This window comes from Felis catus, chromosome C2, assembly GCF_018350175.1.
Source record: "Felis catus isolate Fca126 chromosome C2, F.catus_Fca126_mat1.0, whole genome shotgun sequence".
NCBI lineage: Eukaryota > Metazoa > Chordata > Mammalia > Carnivora > Felidae > Felis > Felis catus.
The window spans coordinates 78,084,671-78,108,848 of NC_058376.1; the positions used below are offsets into that span (position 1 = coordinate 78,084,671).

Below are 24,178 nucleotides of genomic sequence, written 5' to 3' on the forward strand. Positions count from 1 at the left end.
CAAATTTGTCTTTAGACAAACCATAAAATGTGAAACAGCCATGAATTAAGTGTTTTTTTTTTCCCATATCCAGTGATATGGTTTTGATCTTCAGGGGACCCAGACTAGATGGATCTGTGTCCTCTTTCCCTCCCAAGGTTATGCAGTTATTTGCATACTGTAATTATGGAATGAAATTCGAGGCTGCTTGGGTGGTAAGATTTGATGACCTTGGAGATCACTCCTAACCATAAGATTTCTATGATTAAGAACAAACAAACAAACAAACAAACGAACAACAAAAATGTGGGGAGCCCACAATAGAGTTAAACTAGGAAAAAAACTGGAGAGCATAATTTGACAATATTTCTAATGCCACTTAGACTGTGTAACGTTGTTAAATGTCTAGAAAATGATTCTAGGTGCTGTTAAATAAGGAGCAAAGTCACCTACAAAAACACGTGGCAGTCAGTATTGTTCTCTAACTCTGCTAGGAACTGGCTTCTGAATTTTGAGTCATGGTCTGCTAAAAGGAAACAATTTTGGCTTGGCAACTTACCTTCTTTGTCTGAATTAACAAGATGTGTACGAAATTAACAAAGGCATACTCCAAGAGATCTCTAACTGAGTCCATCAACCTTATTAAACACGGTTCCACTTCACAATAGTTTTGTGGAGCCATAATGGCCTGAAGCTGTCTGAAAGATTTACTGTCTAAGGACTTTGACCTAAAATAAGATTTACAAGGGAAATTTTTGAGAGTAATATGAAAGCAAGAATGAGAATTACTCAAAGGGAGTGAGGCTGACATGATCAGGAGGGTTTAAAAAAATACAGTAAAAGCCTTAGTTGGTACAGTAGAAGTTTCTTTTTTCAGATCTAACATTGTAGGGGAAAGTGCGTACAGAACATTGCATCAAGATCAAGATAACTTTTAGAGAGATTGCTTCATATCCTGGTGGCTTAACTTCCCAGAGAAAAGAAGGAAAAAAAATCCTTACCACTGGCCTTCCTTAGGAAAGCTTTTCACTGATTTATGGATTGCAGAGGAGGCCACCAAGCAAAAGGAGAGACCCTATTCTCTCTTTACATCGAGAGGCCTTGATGTTTGAGGATACAGCTGCCTTCAGATGCTCAGATAAAAGACACTAAGTGCAAAGTAGTAGTATTATCTACTTATTATCCCACTTATCTGCTTATTCCTTCCTTGAAGTCCTACTTCTGTCTGCAGTATCAATCACTTCTCCGTCAGCTTGTCTCACTACAAAGGGAGGATTTGATCCCCTGCTTAGCCCTCCAGAAGCAGCGGACCCATGCAAGACTAATTCATTACACCACCAAGTCTGCAGGACAAGATTATGTGGGGAGTGGGGGTGATATGCTCTTAGAGCACAATTCTTGAAAATGATGCAGACATTCAATCTACCTTTCCATCAAACATGGTCATCTAGGCACTAAACTTGGCATTGAGTAAGCACCAAACACATTAGGGGAGGTCTTGGTACTTTCTCCAACTGGTTGGGCAAAATGGCAATGTGAAAGCAACTATTTAACATTATCCAAAAAAATTGACAGTCTCAAGTTGGTACATATAGATTGGTGAAATATAGAGTTCATTTCAAGAGATGGTACACAGGCACTTATTTTTTTTTTTTTAATAGACACCATCACAGTATACTGCAAATAATCAGGAAAACTGAATGTGAGGCTGGCTCCTTCACCAACTGGCTATGTAATCCAGGGCTTATCACTTCACTTCTCTGAGCTTTGCTTCCTTAACGGTAAAAAGATATTATCTATTAGATGATCTTTAAAGCTGATTCCAGTACCGACATTCTAAGAGAATGCCTGCAGTGTTAGGATATAAAGAAAAAGAAGCTGGCTTGCCATTGTATTCAAAATAGGTCTTGCGCTTGGGAAACAATACATAATAGTTTGGGTGAGAGACAAGAAGCACATTAGCGGACTGTGCTGAACTCCCAGCTGACTTGAACTCCTAGATTCATTACAAAGTTTCATTTAACTGTCTTCATTAGCTGTTCTTAGTACATCAAAGAAGTGTTTCCAAATCCTTACAATTAGCCATGTAAACAGAAGTACAATTTATCACTTCGCCATGCTCAGCAAACAAGGTTTCTGATACACTATCACATCCTACTGAGGATAATATGCTGACTAAAACCATTAGGTTGGGCATGCAAATATTAAACAGGGTTTTGTACAGAGAAAGGTTTCAACACTTTAAGTGAATCAATCAATAAATTTGCTGAATGTTAATGAGACTTGACCCACTGATCAACGTTAGCAGACATTGCCCAGACATTTTCTGTTTTGGTTGAATGAGAGCCAAGATCTCACTCTTTGATAACCAAGCAATCAACCAAACAAATCTTTATTCAGTCCTAAGTAGTGCTGATATTATTGACTATGCCCAAATATTCAACTCAGGAAGTCTAAACAAGAATCCGTAACAAAAAAGGAGGCAATCATGAGTAATTAAAGAAAGTAAGGGTTCCTTCAATGCCAATCAGCTGATCAATGCAGAAAATATCTTTCATGGTTAGTTTTATTATCTTCTGCAGGTAGGGCACATATGAAACAATGTTAAAGGACATATGTCTTTGGGATTCTATTCTTTCAATTTGGAGCTCCAGAACAAGAGCCATATTTTCAACTGTTTAACAGTATAAAATATTATAGGTGCCTTTTATTTATTTATTTTTATTTTGTAATGTTTATTTATTTTTGAGAGAAAGAGACAGAGTGTCAGCAGGAGAGGGGCAGAGAGAGGGAGATGCAGAGTCGGTAAAAAGATATTATCTATTGGGGCGCCTGGGTGGCGCAGTCGGTTAAGCATCCGACTTCAGCCAGGTCACGATCTTGCGGTCCGTGAGTTCGAGCCCCGCGTCGGGCTCTGGGCTGATGGCTCAGAGCCTGGAGCCTGTTTCCGATTCTGTGTCTTCCTCTCTCTCTGCCCCTCCCCCATTCATGCTCTGTCTCTCTCGGTCCCAAAAATAAATAAACGTTGAAAAAAAAAAAAGATATTATCTATTAAGAGAGAGGGAGATGCAGAATCGGAAGCAGGCTCCAAGCTCTGAGCTGTTAGCACAGAGCGCGAAGCAGGATTCGAACTCAGAAGCTGTGACATCATGACTTCATCATGGCCTGAGCCACTCAGGCACCCCAGGTGCCTTTATTTAGACATACTACTGACTTGTTCACTAATGAAGTTAAATTGCCTTTAATAACATTTAATTACAAACAAATCCAAAGAGTTAATGTACTTATAATGGCATGAGATATATATTACATGCTTTCGTGAAGATCGAGAGTGATAATGAACATGAAATAACTTTTTTAAACTGTGGAAGGTTATTCAAACAGAAGATATTTTGTTTGTTTTTGATGTATAGGTATCATTTTCTAAATCCATACTGCAGTTAGCTTTGGTTCATTCAAACAAAAACCTCTGACACAGAACATGATTTATACAGTAGAAGTGACAGACTAATTTTGAGAGAAAACCTGCAACATTAAACATTTTGTCCTGCCTAACAATCTTTAGAGATGACTTGGATTAGCCTCCTCAAATTTACATAAACTCAGAGAAAAATGTTCTTCAAAGCAAAAAAGAGCAGCCTTCTAGGCACAATACTTTTTGATAACTCCCCAACTGCCCCAACTTCTGTTGTCTGATTCTATCGCAAATTGCTTAACTGATGTCAAAGAAGCATTTTAAATTAATATTTACACATTCCAGATGAACAAAAAGAGCAGTAGATGGCATATGGAAATGGCAACAGAAAAATCCAATGAGGATGGACAGGAAATTATTGGAGGGCTTGTGTGTAGTTTTCAAAATTTCCATCAAGATAATGGCAGAGTAGGATGATTATGTAGTGTCCTTTAGGCTCCGTGGAGCACTCAAATTGCACCGCCTTCTTAGGGAGCTAAAAATTTGATTAAAGAGTTGAGTCCGTTGGACCTCCAAACCAACAAACATTTGCTAAGCCTGAAATAAGGTCAGGCTTTGTAATGTGTTTTACAGAAAAGAAAGTAATGATTCCTGCTTTCTTGGAGCTTCAAGCTTCATGAACAATCTGTCATAATTTATAAATCAGTTTGTGACTCATTATGGGAATAAAATCAATGGTTCCAAATTTTTAGCCTTAAAAAATGTATTTAGCACTGCCAAATTTAGTGTATAAAGTGAGTGATCAACAAGATGATTCTAATTGAGAGAAGACATAGCATTAAAAGAACAACCTATCTTTTCTTATGTTCCTGATCAGCTTTCTCTGAAGGTGAGTGACAAGGAGAAGGTTCAGCATGGAATTACCTGAGGTGGCCGCTGTGAAGAATAGCATGTTTGCATGTCTTAAATAGGTGTAGTCATTAAAAAAAATTTATTTTTCTTTTGATACGTCCCTAATGGGTAAATATATTTAATATATGTAAGTCATTTATAGTGTATAATTATTATAATCATATTTTCACTCAAAGACCGTATTACTTATTCAACTAGTTCTAAACAAGTTATTATGCTTCAAATGAATACCAACTAAGTGGTAAAATACAAAGCAAGGTTCAAACGTAGTTCCGCCATCTACTGGGCACATAATCTGTAACCCAAATAGATGGTACAGCTGGTTAGTCAGACATAAACCGCAGCTAAAATACAGAAACTGATCACCACGTACTTAACATTGGTTTACATCCAATATTCTCTAGGGGACTGACTAGAGATAACACTGCTTGAAATAAAATTTTGCTTTTATTTTTACCCAGAATACACTTTTACTCTTCTATTCAACCGGATCATCACATAGAATCAAAGTTGTAGAGGATGCCAGACATCTTAATATCTTTAATTTTAAACATTAAAAAAATACACACATGGGGTTCCTGGGTGGCTGAGTCGGTTAAATATCTGGCTCTTGATTTCGGCTCAGGTCATGATCTCACAGTTGGTGAGTTTGAGCCCCATGTCGGGCTCCACACTGACAGTGCAAGCCTGCTTGGAATTCTCTCTCTCCCTGTCTCTCTGCCCCTTCCCTGCACTCTCTCTCTCTCTCTCTCTCTCTCTCTCTCTCTCTCTCTGTCTCACACACACACACACACACACACACACACACACAATAAATAAACTTAAAAAAATGTGCACTTCTACAAACAGAATCAGAAAACAACAACTGTGAGCATTTGCTCAGCACTTCTTAAGGCTAGGCATGATTCTCATTGCTTTAACTTATATGATTTTTATTTATGACTTTATATTCATCTTAACCTACAAGGGAGGTGCCATTATAATTCACATTTTACAAATGAGAGAAGAAGCATAGAGTGATGAAATAACTTGCTGTAAGTCATATAATGAGCTAGGTAGTAGACATGGGCTTTGAACAGGTTTTTTGCAGCCAAATAACTTGCTGTTGTGCTGACCATGGCATAAAGCTCCTCTGGCCGTCTCTGTGCACATGCTTGTACTTCTCATCAACGTCACAGACTAGAAAGTTGTCCATTTATGTGTGTGTGTGTGTGTGTGTGTGTGTGTGCGCGCGCGTGCACGTGCTTGTCTTTTCAGGCCTGCATTTAATCCATTACCTGCACTTGAATCTACTTGAACTTTCACCATGGTATCCATATACAACTGCCAAATTACATTTTCAGTACGTGCCCTTGTCACAGCCTCAAGTTGAGTCAACCATACAATGACAAGTCACCTGTTATTGTGCAGTAGGTGCTATCGCATCACAGTTCTAATGCAGATGGTAAATTTGGGATTTGGGGTCAGAATTCTTTATTGTTTATGATAAGGAATGAAATTAATTGCTTAATAATAGTGCTTTGACTCTAACATTGGTCTTTCCGGATTTGGGAGCAATCTGATGAATAATTATCTAGAAAAAAAAATTTTAATGTTTATTTACTTTTGACAGAGAGAGAGAGAGAGAGAGAGACAGAGCATGAGCAGGGGAGGGGGAAGGAGAGAGGGAGACACAGAATCCGAAGCAGGCTCCAGGCTCTGAGCTGTCAGCACAGCACCGACACGGGGCTCGAACTCACAGCCACAAGATCATGACCTGAAGCAAAGTCAGAGGCTTAACTGACTGAGCCACCCAGGCGCCCCTCTAGAAATTTTAAAGAAAGTTAAAAACAATAATTTCCAACTACTTCTAATCTTTGTGATTCAAGATTTTTTTTAAAGAAAGAATTACATGATAATAAAAGTTATGACACTACCAAAAAAAATGTGGATGTTAAAACTGATACAATATCGTAACATCTATATAAAACTACCTCTTAAGTTGTGTTTATTAAAAACAACCCATTGTGTTCTGTATTTGGCCTAATAAAAAGTAAATATTAAAAAAAAGTAAATATTGGGGCACCTGTATGGCTCAGTCGGTTGGGCGTCTGACTTTGGCTCAGGTCATGATCTCACAGCCCGTGAGTTCGAGCCCTGCGTCAGGCTCTGTGCTGACAGCTCAGAGCCTGGAGCCTGCTGTGGATTCTGTGTCTCCCTTTCTCTCTGCTCTTCCCCTGCTCATGCTCTGTCTCTCTCTGTCTCAAAAATAAATTAAAAAAAAAACATTAAAAACTTTTTAAATTAAATATTAAAAAAATATTGAGCAATACTATTGTGATAATCTCTTTCTATTCACTACCTAATTTCATTTTTGAAATAATCACATTAATCCCATGTTATAAAAGAAAAAAAATACAACAACCCTAATGCTTAGGCAGGGTGAGTTATTCAAACACCCACAGTATTTAAACACAGAGTTCAAAGCACTTAGCCCTTGGAATAAATCTCTAACAATAAAATACTACTTGATTTGTTTTATGTGTTGGCATATGACATGAGATTTCATTTTTACAGGTTATTCTAGGAAAATTTTGATATTAAAATTTAGGTATCAAGATGTCTAGAGTTGAATATCAGTTATCTCTTTTGTAAGCAAAAAACGGAAGCTAGAGAGTTATAGTGATGTGTCAGGTCACCCAGCTACGTGGTGTAGAATTCAGGACCAGAATTGAGGTTCCCAAATGTTTATGGTAGCACCTTGCTCTCTGCACAATAGCCTATTTTTGTATAGACTGCACAGTCTATTGGAATGTGTGAACCCAGAGTTTCTTTCCTTTTGTAATTCAGTCATAAGTTAATGGCTGGATTCTATCACCTATCAGACAATGTAGTGTCCCAGACTTTGCATAAGACTCATGGTTTTCCAACCACAAGCTACTCTTCAGCTGAACCTCTTGAGAGATTAAGAAGGCTAGTTTCATTCTGCTGCTACAGAAGAATAATTTGAATTTGAAACCGAACTTCAAATTTGCCAAACCTCAGATGATTCTGGGAATTCTTTCAAAAACAAAACCAGCAAAGAAAATGCCTGTTTTATTCTTCACCATTGAGACTTTCACCAGATAAAGCAAGACACTGAATTTCTGTGACACTCAGAAGAGCATCCCATTACTACTGCATAAATTAAGAGCTCGGTAATCTTTTTTTTCTCTCCCTCTGAAACTATCACAAACTATCCCTATCTATTTAAGGACTGTATACAACCAGAATAAGAAAATATTTTGGGAGTCATTACCACTGTGGGAGTCATTACCATTCAAGGTCTTTTAGTATGACCAAGATAAGCAACCAAGTCAAAAAAGAAAAAAAAAAGAAAGTTAAAAAACCCACTGGTACATCAGTTATTGCCTAAGATGCCATTATACAATGAAGAAAGGTTTTGAAGTACACACTTAAATTTCTGTCATAGATTGAGACCTTTCTATATGTTTGTATGAAAGCGTGATTGCTGCATGGCCAAAATATGTGTCAACCCACAGTTCATATCTTTTGCTTCTCACTTTATTATTTGTTAATTTTAAAAGGCCATCAAGGAGAACATATATTTCATATTTTCATAAAGTCCCTCTGAGGCTGCAAGGCAAAGGATCGACAAGGCATGCGCGCAGCACGCAGGAAAGATTACACCAAGAGAGCTTACTTTCTGTCACCCCAAAGAACAGATGCAACCAAGGGAAAAAGCCTTCTCTTCAAAAGGTGCAAGGCAACTGTTTTCCTAATTGCTCTTATTCTTGTTGTTGTGTCAGGGTAGGGTGCATAGGTTTGTTTGTGCATTTTTTAAACCAAAGGAAAGATTTTTGAGTGTAACATTTACCACTGGGTTTTGTTGTTGTGTTTTTGTTTTGTTTTGTTTTGCACATGATTTATGCTTTTAGAGAGGCTCGTTTTCAGAAGAAATCTGAATGAGGACACAGTGTGTAGAAAGACATTCCAATGAACTGGTTAGGCAAGTAGTTGTTTGGAAGGAACATTGCCTCCGGGCTCAGGAGGCAGATGGAGGCAGCACATTGGAGAAGGAATGGGGGAGTAGCAGGATTTAGTCCCTTCTCTCTCCAGCTCCAGACAGTGTTCATATTCATGACTAATCTTCAGGAGTACAATCCCTCACCGCCCACCTAGCCTCCATGAAAAGCACCGAATGGGAAGTACTCATTTTCTCAAATATGAAAATGTTGCTTTTGTATACTGATTTTTGCGAGTCTCCCATCCCCCTTGCCCTGGAGAAAAGAAGGAAAAGAAAGTCACCAACTCTTTAGATTCCCCACCACATAGTTATTATTTAGAACAGGTTTTGTCATGTGTTTCCAACAGGGCACATTGGTTTATATATGTTTTCACTAATGGTTCTGGAAAATGTGTATGCGTGTGCTGTGGTCCTATCAAAGCCACACTAAGATACAAAAGAAGTCGCAGCAAGATGAATTCAGAAGCAAGGATTGGCAGTTTGTCTGTTACTAAGGATAAGGGGACTGAGTTATCAACCAGTCCAATTCCCTGCTTTTACACATAAGGGAAATAAGGCTCAGAGGGGGAAGTTGTCTGTCCTTCAACAAAAAGCCAATTAGTGACAGCAGCATGAGGACTAGAAGCCCAGACTTCTGACTCCCAGGCCAGTGGTTTCTCCCTAAACCTCCCAGCTGCTAAAGTTTGAGTACTTTTCACAATGGAAGAGATAGTGGGGTACCTGGGAGACTCAGTCGGTTAAAGCTTCTGACTCTTGATTTCAGCTTGGGTCATGATCTCATGTTGGTGGGATTGAGCCCCTGTTTTGGGCTCTGCACTGACAGCATGGAGCCTGCTTGATATTCTCTCTCTTTCTCTCTCTTTGCCCCTCCCCTGCTCATACACGTGTTCTCTCTCTCTCTCTCTCAAAATAAACAAACATGAAAAAAAATTTAATGGAAGAGATAGTAAATTTATAAGGTCCACATATGAAATACTAATTTGAGGGCTCCTGGGTGGCTTGGTCGGTTAAGCAACTGACTTTGGCTCAGGCCATGATCTCACTGTTGGTGAGTTCAAGCCTCGCATCAGGCTCTGAGCTTCAGGCTCTGGGCTGACAGCTCAGAGCCTGGAGCCTGCTTTGGATTCTGCATCCCTGTCTCTCTGCCTCCCCCCACCCCCCGCCCCCAGCTCATACTCTGTTGCTCTCTCTCTTTCAAAAATAAATAAGCTTTCAAAAATAAATGAAAAATTTAAAAAATAAAACCCTAATTTTTCTTCCTATGCCAAAGGACCTCCAAAGAACCTAGTTTTACCTGTGATGTGTTGATTCGGAATCTCAAGAAAAAGAGACACGTTGGTTTCCCATTATCAATGATGCACAAAACAGATTGTTTTCCTTCTCCATATTGTTTTTAGTTTTCTTTCTATGTGATCAATTTCAAGTAGCTGAACAGTTTCTTTTTCAAAGCCAACTATTGCTGGAAGGCACTTAAAATATCTTGGTTAAATGGGAAGTGGACTATATCCATTTAATTCACTAGCAGAGATGGTTTGTGCTGATTCCCTTTGTCCAGGGCAGCCAACATCACTAAATCCATAATGGCCCATTGAAGTTCATATTATAGAAAAATCATCTTGACACCCAACCCAGACATCCAAACGAGAGGAATATTTTTAAAAGCCATATTTTATAAGGCTGTCTAAGTTCTAATTTAAATAAGAGCAGGTAGTAACAGCTATTTGAATGAAACATACTCAATTCCAAGACAAATAACATGGGCTTCATGTGTAATTTACTTTCTGATTCACTTTCCTGTACCATGAAGGTACAAAACTGAGATGATAAAATACCCACTCTCTTCACTATCTCTTACAGAGGGTGTGGTGAGAAAAGCTTTGAATAATATCATTAAGAGCTCTTCAGCTTTCTTGGGAGGATGATAAGTAGATACAATGAAGAACTGTGTTTTTTTTTAATGTATAGATGAATGATATGTCTCTCCTAAACACAAAGAATAATTTTGATAGACGAAAGAGACCAAAATGAAGCTCACGTCACTGCTGACAATATTTTTTTGATAGGCACCCCGACTCAGCTCACCTATCTGCACAAATGAAGTGAGAGGCTGCACAACGACTGCACAAACTAAATTGGTAAGTCTGTCTGTCTCTGTCTCTGTCTTTCTCTCTAACACGCACATACACAAACACACAGACACATTTAGGTTTTACCTTTTACCAGATGAAGACTCCCATAACCCTCCTAATCAGAAATAATTAATCCAGCTTTTTCATCTGCTTTTTTTTTTTTTTAAATCTCTATTCTAGCATTTTATCAACATGTTTCTTGTTTTCTAGTTAGTAGCATAGTCACCTTTATCCCTCATGAGGTTGTAAAGTAAAGGGACTCATTTTCATCTTTGTTCCTACTTTAGGAGCTGGCACTTAGTATGTCCTGAATAAATGCTAGGGAAGAAAATGTAGACAAGAAATATTCCTGTAGAGAGACTCAGTCTTAATCCTTACACACCTACTTACCTTGACAATAAGAAAAGAGTTTGGGGTCAGATGCATGGCAGGCACCTCCACATCTCTAGCCACCATCTTCTAGTTACCCCTACTCTTTATGCTATAACTGGTTCAGCAAGACCATCAGGTTAGAATGCATCACTGTCTTTCTTGAACGACCCCAACACAACTATATTGTCTATTTCCTTACTCCTTTTCTTGCCTGTTGGGTTCAAGCCAAACCAAAATGGCCTTCCCCCATTACACAGTTTACCACTTAACTCAAAGGGTTAACCCAAGGGGTCTTGAACTAACAGCTCACATATAGGTTCAGGGAACTTAAAAATAATCATTTGCGTTACTCTAGGTAAAGGCTAATATTCTCCAGTTCTTACATATCGCCATCATTTGCTGTTCTCTTACATTGATGCTTCACACATTTAAACCTGTTCCCTAAGTTAGTTCTCACAGCCTGAAATGACTTCTCTTTCTTCTCTTTCACCTGGCCCATATATTTTCTGAGCTTTCAAATAGAAATGAATATCAGAATTCCTGCTGAATTTTATCTATATTCTCCTCTGGTGCTTACCAGTTTCTATCTTGATAAGAGTTGTTTGTATGTATCTCCTGTTTGGTAACAAATTATGAAGTCCTTGGGAGTAGAAAATGCTTTGTTTATTCCTCAAATCCTCAGAATGTCTCAAGTATAGAAAGCAGCAAATGTTAGCTAAGTGCAGGACCACCGAGCTGCTTAATGCCTAACAGTTATCATTCTTATAGAGTCTGATATGAATACTGTCGCCAAAGTTGTAGCGCCCAGAAGTCATTACCAATGACTAAACTCTGGTCCATTGTTCAATATGAGTACCCATTTATTTTCTCATCTATTTATCTCTCAATAGGTAAGAAACAAATATTTTATTTGATATGATTGATTGATATTTTGAGAGAGAGAGAGAAGGTGTGCCTGAACATGTGAGTGGGAGAGGGTTCCATCAACACAGAGCCCAATGCAGGGCTCCAAACCAAGAAGTCTGAGATCATGAACTGAGGTGAAATCAAGAGTCAGATACTTAATTGACTGAGCCACCCAGGTGCCCCAGGTGTGATCATTTAGATCATTTATAACCTAGTTCATTAACTTCATCATTGTCTCCCCTACTGATTTTAAGTTATAGGTAGTGATAGACTAAGCTCTTTTAGTTAAACTTTGCACCCTTAGCAGAGTATCTTGAACTTAGTAAATAATCAGCAAATTCTTGTTGAATTGACAAGAATACAAGCTTTAAACTATAGTCTTTTTGCCAGGGAAAAGATTCTTATAAACCTACAGTTTTAGAAAACCACGTATGATGGGGTGCCTGGGTGGCTCAGTCAGTTAAGCCTCTGACTTCAGCTCAGGTCATGATCTTGCACTCTGTGAGTTCAAGCCGCACATCGGGATTTGTGCTGACAGCTCAGAGCCTGGAGCCTGCTTTGGATTCTCTGTCTCCCTCTCTCATTGCTCCTCTGCCTCTCATGCTCTCTCTCTCTCTCCCTCTCTCTCTCTCTCTCAAAAATAAATAAACATTAAAAAAAATTTTAAGAAAACCACATGAGAATTTGTTTAACAACATCTTACTGATGAAGACACATGAAGCCAACCACTTAATATGTTTAATTTCTTTTTCTCAACTATGATATTCTACATTTTTATTTTCTTAATGGCATAACCCAGCAGAACTTTCCACATGTTTTAAGATGAATGACAGCTAAAACTGTCTATTTTAAAGTAGAGACTGGCCTAGAAGTTCCTTCTTTGTCATTATGGTTCTGTACCCTTGGGCAAGTCACTGTCCACTCAGAGCCAGAGTTCCTCCGCCTATAAAAATACATATATTAAATATTGGATTGCACCATATTTCTCCAACATCAGAATCACCTGGAGGGCTTTATTGAAAGATTGTTGCCCTCCCTCTCCTAGTTTCTGTTTCAGCAGATCTGGAGTGGAACCCAAAGTATTTTCATTCATTACAGTTCTTGATGCTGCTGGCCAGAGACCACATCTTGAGATCTAGGAGTCCATGCAGCTCTGATTTTAATATCATACTAAGATTCAAAACAAGGGATATCAGGGTATCCAATTCCAAAGCTTGTGCTCTAGAGCAGAGAACATTTTACTATGTTAAGATTACTGAATGAAATGCAAATAACTAATATAAAATGATAGTAATTAAAGTGAAAATGTTTTTTGTAAGTTCTATAAAACCCGAATGGACACCAGAGTAGATCAGCTTAATTTTTTTTTTATGTTTATTTATTTTTGAGAGACAGAGAGAGACAGAGGGCAAGTGAGGGAGGGGCAGAGAGAGGGACACATAGAATCTGAAGCAGGCTCCAGCCTGCTGAGCTATCAGCACAGAGCCCGATGCAGGGCTTGAACCCACGAACCCTGACATCATGAGCTGAGCCAAAGTTGGATGCTTAACCAACTGAGCCACCCACGTGTCCCCAGAGTATATCAGCTTTGAAAAGAAATCTACTTCAAAATTTGATTTAATTTGAAGAAAACTCTATCTAGTTTCAAATGGAAAAAAAAAAAGGGCTAAACAGAGATTACAGCATGCTAGTATATCTTCAAATACTACTTTCTTCTTTTTTTTTTTTTTGAAATACAAAAATACAAATCCATACCAATTTCACCTTTTCCTACAGCAGTAATTACTCTATTTGGGATTGAAAATTTCCTGTTTCCAGATTTATCATATTCTAAAGAGGAACAGCAATGAGCAATCACCACTGAGAACTGGCCACACACAAAATATTGTGTTAATTGCTTTACACATCCCATCTCCATTCTCTAAACAGTTTTTCTCTGGTGGGTCATCAATACCATCATCCTCATTTCACAAGTGGGTGAACTGAAGCCCAGAAACACACCAGAATTTAGCTAAGGTCCTCCAAGTAGTGGATGAGAGATTGGGATTCAAATGCAGGCAGCAATCTCCCTCCAGCTTGAACTCACTACCACTAACTATCTTTAATAGTAGATGGAAAGGCAGGTCTATAAATCCAGAAAGTTAGGTTTAGTCCAGGGTCAACCATAAACCCTAGTGGAAACACTGGAGAAGTTCAGCCTAATCAACTTGGATCCTAGTTTTCCTGTCTATTAAAGGAAAGCTGGAGCAGAACTATGTATCATGTCTATAGCTCCTGAGTCTAATATTCTAGAATTTTCCAGGTTTTGTAGATTAAAACTATATTAAATGAACTGGTCACTGAAGGAAAGAACAGGTGACTTACGGCATATTACTTCAGACAAATCAGATTTTCTCTAAGCCAGCATGCTAGGATTTCAACCTCATCGGTTTTTAAGAGAATGCAAGGTCAGAATCAGCTCCTGTGTTTCTGCTGAAATCCTTTTCTGTTTATCTGCCCTCTTCAACTTTGTCATTGTGAATGCATATACACTAAGCACAGTGTCTTAAGTAACATTGCTGAGGTTACACCAAAGACAGGTGTTAGGGGAACTATTTCCCTGGGGCTATCATTTCCAACTCTCCCTCCTCAAAAACAGAGGGAGGGGATAGAAGGAAAAAGGGTTTCTTTTCAGATTAAACACAGCGACTGCAAACACCTTCCCCTAGGCAATAAATTCTCTGCCGTGCATGCTGCAGTTTACCCAAACACCAAATCAAAAAGCAAACAGCCCCTTTTGTAAGGGAGGAGCTGTCACCTGTCAACTGATGTTTGTGAATTTCTAGAGAAGAAAAAAGACAGAAAGAAAGAAAATCCTTTCCCTTATTTTATTAAGCAGACTGTTTGTTCAAGGTTTGAAATGCATACTTGTGTTTAGGGTAAAAGTCCCTGGCCTGGCAATCCTGAACAAAGTGGTCCCTTCTGATTGGTTACAGTGCACAAAGAACAGAACAGGACAACAGTCTGCTCTTCTGGGGACCCCTGAACTCCGTCTAATCAGAGTGGATATCAGGCCATCTCATAAGCAACATTAAGGGACTACAAACCCATCGTCCAAAAACTGGAGGGTTTTTTCTATGTGGAATATATTTTGTCTATTTCACTTGTTTTTATAGAACTAATAAAAGCTTATTTGGTACAAATTATGGTTGAATGAGTATTTTAATGGCAGCAGCCAAGGAATGAGAGCAGTAAAGATACTAAAACAAGGGTTAAGAAGCGCTGCATGGAAAAGGAGAAAATGTTATGTACATTCCCATGTTCAGGGCTAGCCCTAGGGGGACAGCTTGCAAATATACTGGGTACCTTTCTTTCATAGCCTTTCTTCATACTGTCTGCATCCCAATGAAGCCTGTCCACCCCACTCATCAGCGCTCCATTCTCCAAGATGTCCTACTCATCTCTAGTCAAAACTACCATCCCTTCCACCAATCAGTCAAAGGTTGTTTAAACACAGACTGTTTCACCTCAATGTGCAAACGGCCAGAATCCCCTTTAGTCACCTAGAAGTATTCACATTTTTTTAAAAGTAGTCTTTCATGCCCAGCGTGGAGCCCAATGTGGGGCTTGAACTCACAACCCTGAGATCAAGACCTGAGCTGAGATCAAGAGTCAGACGCTTAACCGACTGAGCCACCTAGGTGCCCCAAAGAACCGGCACTTTTTTTGGAAAGAGATTGTATAACCAAAATTGATTTCAAGTTTATAGACACTTTTGCACAGTTGTAGGAATATAAACTCATGAAAAGAAATTTGGTATTATTAACACTGGTGTTAATACAGTTTTATTCTAAGCATCTAGCACAAGAAAACATTTTATAAATAACTATTCTTAAAAATCTATGAGTAAAGAACAGTTAAATAGATCATTGTAGATTTATGTAATGACATATAAGACAACAATTAAAGCTCTTTTGAAGCGTAGTAAATAAGAAAAATAGGTTCACTTCTGAATGCAAAAAAAGTAGACTGGAAAATTTATATATGATGTGATCCAAAAACATCTTAAAAATCTATTTCTTCAAGGAAAAAAACTGGAAAAAGTCTATTTCTTCAAGGAGAAAAAAGACTAAAATTTTATAATTGTTATCATGAAGCTGAGATTATATATGCTTTTGATATTTACTTCTAAAGTTCTTTTTTTATGATTTTATAATCAGAGCAATTTATTAATTTGCATTTTATTATAAAAAGTAATATATATTCACCTATCTCAGAGTTCTTATGAAAACCAGCACAGACAAGTGATAACAAAAATGATTTCTAAATGACTATAATTTTATATGTCAGGAACTTTGAATGAAAGCAAATCAGACAATGAAATAAACATTGTAATTCTCTGAGGCCAATGATAGGTATTATTGTCTATCCATAAAAACGAAGGAAAGGTTCACAGAGATTATCAAGTTAACATGACTAAAATTGGTAAAGACAGAATTCCAATCACAGTGTATCTGACTAAAACTCTCATGTCATAATTCTGAAGTAATAAACTGTATAGCCCCGTTAAGTATAATGTAGTCATCAAAGTAAAAAAAACAAAAAAACAAAAACAAAAAACCCTTAAACAAGTCTGCCTACACTGAACTGTAGTGTTTTTCTAGAAGACCTGACCAGAGGAAGTAGAAATGGGAGAGAAGTGGGACACCTGGAAAGGAACAAGGGAATGCATAGGAGAAACAAAGAGGGTAACAGTGGAGATGTGAAGGTGGTTCTAGAAGCCTGAAGGAGACCTGGTAGGAAGGAAAGGGAAGGAAAATAGGGATGCCTTCTTTCAAGTGAGCTCTTGATATTGGCATCAGACTTGGGGTTGGCAGACATTATTCACGTCAGGTGTCTGGGAGACCAACATTTATAGAAAATAATTCCTGTTTATATGACATAGCAATAATCATACCCTTTCCACCTCTTGAGCCAGGAGGAGGCATGTAGGATAGGAAATTAAGAATTTTTGAGTGACTCCTGCAGCAACGTTGTTAACCAGCCCCTTGTAGCCTGACTAGAGCGACCTAATGAAAAATACTTTGTTCACAGAGTATGTTCGTTATAATATATGTATGTATGTATGTGTATATATATATATATATATATATATATATATATATATTTGTATAATATATATACATACATATATGTATGTTATACATATATAAAAATGTGTATATACATATTATACATACATACAAATATATAATATATAATATTTTTATTACAAATATGTAATATTATTTGTATATATGTGTAATATATATGTATATATATTTTTATATATGTATACATATATATGTACACAAATATATATATTTGTATATATGTATAATATATATATGTATATTTAAAGAATGAAATTTTGCAAATGAGGACAAAAGATTGGCATATAAAAAACAATCTTGATACAATTCTATAATGTTAGAAAATACCTATAGGTGTGATTCTGAGAGGGAGAAAAGGTTGAGGGAGGTATAGAGGGAACGTTTTTAAACTTATATTCAATAAAAATTCAGCAAATTAGAGCTCTGACATGGTTTATGGTCCTGCTTGGAAAATATAAGTACATATTTTTCTTTGAAAAAAAATTCTGATGAACAAAATTGTACATAGAATTCCCTATTCTTTCTAATATTATTCAGTCAGGATTGTAACTTTAGTATGAAGGAAGAATAACATTAATGGTAAATACCCGGTTCAATAAAATAGACTTATTCTCTTGAGTTCTTTAAAAATACGTTTGACAGTTATAAGTAAAACTTATAACATTGTCTGATAGAGTGTTCAATGTACATAGATGTATTTTACATATATTTTATATATATTTTATATATACATTTTATATATGTCATATTATATATGACAACATCATGGGGGAGGGTTATGAAACCAATATGTGGTAAGTTTTCTACATTCCATTTGAAGTGGTAAAATATTGATTCTCAATAGACTGTAAAAAATTATGACTATAATCCCTAGAGAAACAATTTGAAAATATGCAAAGAAATATAGCCAAAACCAAGATAGAACAGTTAAAAGAAAATACTAAAAATAGGTCAAATGATCTAAATAGTGGTAGAAAAAAAGGAGACAAAAGAGCAATGGAGAAAAAAAACAAACAAAACCTAAATGGTGTGTATGTATACATATATATATTAATATATATATGTACATATATATTAATATATATATATTATATATATTAATATATGTATACACATATGTAATATTTGTATATATGTAATATTATATACAATGAAAATATATAATTTATACATATATATATATATATATATATATAATGAAACTGATATCAATATGCCAATTAATAGAGATTGCCAGAATGGATAAAAAGTGACCCAGCTATATGTTTTCTAGAAGAAACTCACACAAATATGAACCAAAAACAGACAGACTTGAAAGGAGCAAAAGACAAATCCATAATTGGAGTTGAAGACTTCAGTATTCATCTGTCAGTAATCAATAGAACTATGAAACCAAAATAAACAAGGATAGAGAAAAACTGTATAATACCACAAACCAACAGAACCTAATTGACATTTATAGATCAGTGTATGCCCACAGAATATTCACCAAGATAAACCATATCTTGACTCATGAAGCAAACCTTAACAAATTTCAAAAATTTGCAATCATACAAAGTATGTTTTCTGATCATAATGGAATTAAACCAGCAGTCAGTAAGGGACAGGTAACAGGAAATACCCAAATACTTGGAAATTAAACAGACTTATAAATACACATAGGTTAAAGACAGAGTCTCAAGGGCAAACAGAAAATGCTTTAAACTGAGCAATATAAAAATACAACATATCAACATTTAGTGGATGCCACCCAGTGTCGCATGGGAAATTTATAAACATAAATACTAACATTAGAACACAAGAAAGATCTCAACTCAGTAATATAAACTTCTAATTTAAGAAACCTGAAAAAAAGACGAGTAAAATAAACCCAATGAAGCAGAAGAAAATGAGACCAGAAATAATAAAGTTGAAAACAGAAAGACAATAGAGAAAAACAGGGAAACCAAAACGCTGAGCTGGTTTCTCAAAAGATCAATACTATTCATAAATTTTTAGCGAGACTGATGGAGAAAAAGAGGACACAAGTTACCAATGTCAGAAATGAGCAGGAGGATATTACAGATCCCATAGGTATTAAAAGGGTAGTAAGGAAATACTCCAAACAATTCTGTACAAAAAAAAATCAAAACTTTGATGCAATTAACCAATTCTTTACAAACCACTATTTATGAAAACTTACCCAAGATAAAACAAATCATCTCATTAGGTCTGTAACAATTAATGAAACTACTTAATGAGCTTTCCAAAAAAGAAATATCCATGCCCAGATGGTTTTATTAGTAAATTCTTCCAAACATTTCATAAGAAATTATATCAATTTTACTTAATCTTTCCCAGATATACATACAGATACCTCACACAAAGCACAAACACAGAAATCATACTGAGGTTCACATGAATAAAACTGGCAAGATGAAAATGAGCATGCATCATAATTATTAATACCATCTCTCAATGGTGGGCTTAACCCTCATTTGCTTTAAACTGTAGTTTCTTTCCTATCTATCAGAGCCCAAAACATTAAAATTCTACAAAAATCTACAAAATTCTATCTAGTCTTATCATTTTAGATATTATAAACAATGTCACAATGAAGCCTTCATTTCTGTGTAGATGTGTGTGTGTTTGTGTGCATGTCTGTGTGTGTATGTATGTATGCCAGCATATATATTTGTGTATATGCTTATTTATATATTTTAAATTGCTTTGTGAAAGAAATTCCTAGAAGCAGCCTTAAAGGATGAGTGTAAATACCTTTAAAATTTAATAAATTAGAATAGGCAAATTGTTCTCCAAATACGTCAATTTATACTCTTGTCCAAAGTGAAAAGGTTGTCTGTTTCCCAATATCATCAGCACTGGATATTACCAATCATTTAAATCTTTGCTGACCAGGTAGAAGACAATTTATGATGAACAGTGAATCTCATTCTTTGACTTCACAATTTTTTTTATTAGAGAAGTTGAATATTTAATGTCAGTTAAACATATGTGAAGTACTTATACTCTTTGCCAAAAAGCAGGGATTTTATCTTTCTCTTATTTTAGTATCTTTTAAATTTTTATTTTATTTTATTTTATTTTATTTTATTTTATTTTATTTTATTTTATTTTATTTTATTTAGAGAGCGTGTGCATGCATGAAAGAGAGAACACAGAACGGGCAGAGAGAGGAGGAGAGAGAGAATCCCTAGCAGGCTCCACACTATCAGCACCGAGCCAAATGCAAGGCTTGAACTCATGATCCGTGAGATCATGACCTGAGCCAAAGTCGAGCCCTTAACTGACCGAGCCACCCCGGTGCCCGTCTTTCTCGTAGTTTTAAATATTTAGGTTGTTAGGGCTATTAAACCTTTGCCATGTGTTATAAAATTTTAAATGTATATTTTGTCCTTTTTTCTATAGAAATTTCTCCTTAGCTAAATGTTTAAGCCTCATCATTTAAAACTTCTAAGCTTTACAGTATAGTATTTTTAATAAGTTGTTTTCATGACAAAAACTTGGGCCTCTTTTCCTTTCCCTGTTTTGGTCAATTTGACTCACTCATAGTTCAAGGCTTAAATAAAAATCTCTGCAACACATTGCCTTCTCTGTAACACATTGCCAGTCCTTCTCAGGCACAATAAATCATTCCTTTTATGTGTGTCTTCAAAAAGTATGTACATATGAATACTTTTCCTAAGTAACTTTATACACATTGGCTCATTTGCTACATTAGGGTGTTCTCAAAGCTAGAGACCATGATTTCTTCATCTGTATCACAAAGAACATAGCACACAGTAAGTACTAAGGAAATGTCTGTTGTTAGATCTAGTGTATATATACTTGAAATCTTATACGAATCTTGGGCCATTTAAGATGTAGGGCAGTATGCTGTGGTCTACACCTTTCCAAATACAAGCACACTATCTATCTGCTCTTTTGAAATGCAGAGGTGATGAGCTAAAGACTCTTCATGTATATCTGGGATGCTACAATAAGAATTTATAAAAATGGATGGTTTTAGATAATTACCACTCAAATCGCAAGGGAAAAACCCAGTTCAATTATATACGGCTTCTTCTAAAGCACAAAGAGTCAACAAATGCACAAATAAAATTATGTAGTTTCCATGAATCATTCCAGGAGAACATTTAAATATTGATGCCATTATCTACCCATTGAAGACATGACAGGCATACTGTGACAGTTTGTAAATAAGGCAAGGCTGAGATGTGAAGTAATATATACTGGACATTAGAATCAGAAGCCAACAGGATCTTGGAAACATAGGCTAAATTATTTTAAAAAATTGAGAAATCCCATTCATCTTCATTTGCTAATTCAATGTAGTTCAGTCTTCAGTGACATTAAAATCATTCTAATGAAGAAGGCACATATACTCTCTGCAATTCAGATTTCTTTGCTAATAATCAGAGCAACACATTAAGATTCTGTTTCTTGACTAATTATCAAGGTGAAGGTTGTATCAAAAGTCATTAAAGATGGATGCCGTTCTCGATTTCACGATTTCCGTCCTTAATAATCGGACATGTTGTTTCATGTCCACAGATTCATATTTCTTGCACAGTGAGAACATCTAGGCTGAGATCCAAAATTAAAAAAAAAAAAAACTATTACATGGAAAACGAAAGTAACTTATATGTAGCGTTTTGGAACTATTTAGCTATTAGCCTATACATAAGTCAAGCAAAAATACGCTATGAAGTAATAGAAGGAAAGAACCTCACACCAGTTGCAGCAGCTACTTGTTTGAAGGATGATGTCATTTCAAAAATTTGTGACTTAGAATTATAACAGGACCATATGGATCAATGTTAAGTTGAATGCTCTCAGTTTCAATCAGGTCAGTCCTCCCAGGAGCGTTATTAAAAGTCAATTTCAAAGAATCAATATAAAGTGTGTGTGTGTATATATATATATATATATATATATATGAATAACTGATGCTCGGGAAATAATGTTGAACACAAATGGATAATTCTTTTAAATATCAGTACTTCTTAAATAACAATATCCCTCAACCCATGAAGCAGTGTATTCTTAGGTAGATACTTATTAGGAGAGCAATGGCATCTGTGTAATTTCTTGGCTTTCTCCCCTTCATTCTTCCCATTTACTTTAAAAAAAATTTTTTTAATGTTTATTTTTGAAAGAGACAGAGCATGAGTGGGGGAGGGGCAGAGAGAGAGGGAGACACAGAATCTGAAGCAGGCTCCAGGCTCTGAGCTGTCAGTACAGAGCCCAGTGCGGGGCTCAAACTCACGGACTGTGAGATCATGACCTGAGCTGAAGTTGGACACCCAACTGACTGAGTCACCCAAGTGCCCCGATTCTTTCCATTTTCTAACATCCTGTATAGCTTCCATGTCTCTTACTCAGGTACTGTACTAGGATTTCTCTAAAGTTTCCTTAGCTGATTTGTAAAAGCATCACAATGGACTTTAAATGACTGAAGTTTTGCTCGAATAGCAAATCTGGGTACTTTCCAGCAGAAGCAAAAAAACAGTGCAAGTAAAAAATAAATTACCTAAAAAGCATAATGCTTTTGGCATTGACAGACCATAGTCAAAAGGGAAGGAATACAAGAGGCAGATGGGACTGGAAGCATTGCTGATGTGAATGCTCAAGAAGAGAATAACCCCCTGGCTGGAGATATTCTAGAACTGCACTACCCAATATATTACCAACTAGCCACAGGTGGTCATTCAAATTTAAATTAAATAAAGTTAAAATTAAGCTTCTCAGTTGTACCAACCACATATCAAATGCCCAAAGGATACATGTGGCTGGTGACTATTGCATTGAACAATACAGAATATAGAACAGTTACATCATTGAAAGAAACTTCTTTTGGACAGGACTGCTTGAAAAAGAACTTTTGGACTTTATAGATAACTTCCAAATCTCATTTCTTATGACTTCAAAATTTCCTGAGGGTCTATTATGAGACATATACTGAAACAAATACTGAGCATGACAAAACATGGCCCCTGTCCCCTTGAGAGACAGAGAAATAAACAATGATAATATTTTATAATATGTAATAGGACTAAAAATATACCTCAGTTGCCTCAGAGGAACGGTCTCTGCTATATGGTGAAGAATGGTGATATGGAAATTTTCCCAGAGAAGATAGAATATACGGTTGTTGAGGGGTAGATAGGAATTGGGTAGAGGGGGAAAAAAATCAACCTCCCACCCCCCCAATAAAAAACCCAAGATGTTCCTAAGGACAAAATTTTTAATAATATAATGAAGTAAACTGCATGACACATTAAAAAAATCACATGCTACAGTGTGCGAAAGTGTGTGAAATGACAGTTGAAACTGTAAATAAAAAGGCTTGATTCTCTATTTTAAGCTTTATATAAATTTGCTTACTTTTATGAGTCCAGGAATCAGAACAGAAAATGCCCAAAGAGAACATACAAAGATAAGTTTGCCTAGGCTCGCACTACCTAGCAAGAGGTGATGTTATTCAGTGAATTGGGGATATCCTAATTTTGAAGCCACTGTTGTATAAGAATTTCCCCCATTTATGTTTAATTATAATAAATTCCAAGGCCTTGAGTGACCTGCCTTGGATTTATCCATCAGTTTCCTTTCACTAGCTCAAAGATAACTGAAAAGCGTATTGATATTAGAATGGAAGAGGCCACTGAAGAATTGCATTTTCTTTTCATCAACTTAGTGACAAAACATCAGTGTAACCACAAAGTTACAACTTCATATTTTTGGCTGTTCCCTCTTCCCTTTCCCAACACACCTTCATCCAATAAAAAAAATTAAAAGAAAAAGGTACAATCCAAAGAAAGAAAGAAGTACAATCCAGATAAATACACACACACACACACACACACACACACACACACACACACACAGAGTGAAAATTCCAGTAACATCTTCTATCAGAAAGGCAAGGCAAGGTATTTTTAAAGTGATTTCCAAGATCATGCCCACATGTGTTCTATGAAATATCCACCTTTTCTCTACCTTTTGTTTTTTGTCCTATTTTTCTAGAAGGGTTTGTTTGTTTGGGTGTGTGTGTGTGTGTGTGTTTACAGGAAAGGCAACAGAATTTGTACAGTGAATAATTATTTAAAAAATAACAAAACAAAACAAGCCCACTAGCACGATGTGCTGCACAAATACAGAAAATTTTATCCAAACATTTAGGATAAGTGTCTTTTATTATTATTAACCCATTACACTCCTTTGTATGAGAAACTGAGGCCTAAGGTCACTGGTGACTCAGTGGTAAAGCCAAGAAAACAAAAGTCAAAAAACAAAAACCACCTATTTTATGTATTATTTACCTTCT

At 36.3% G+C, this 24,178-nt stretch overlaps 1 protein-coding gene across 8 annotated transcripts in view; it reads right to left on the reverse strand.

Annotated features, from left to right (window-relative positions):
- TP63 (tumor protein p63) overlaps positions 1 to 24,178 on the reverse strand; it is a 229,293-nt gene that overhangs the window by 119,671 nt on the left and 85,444 nt on the right. The window lies entirely within an intron of this gene.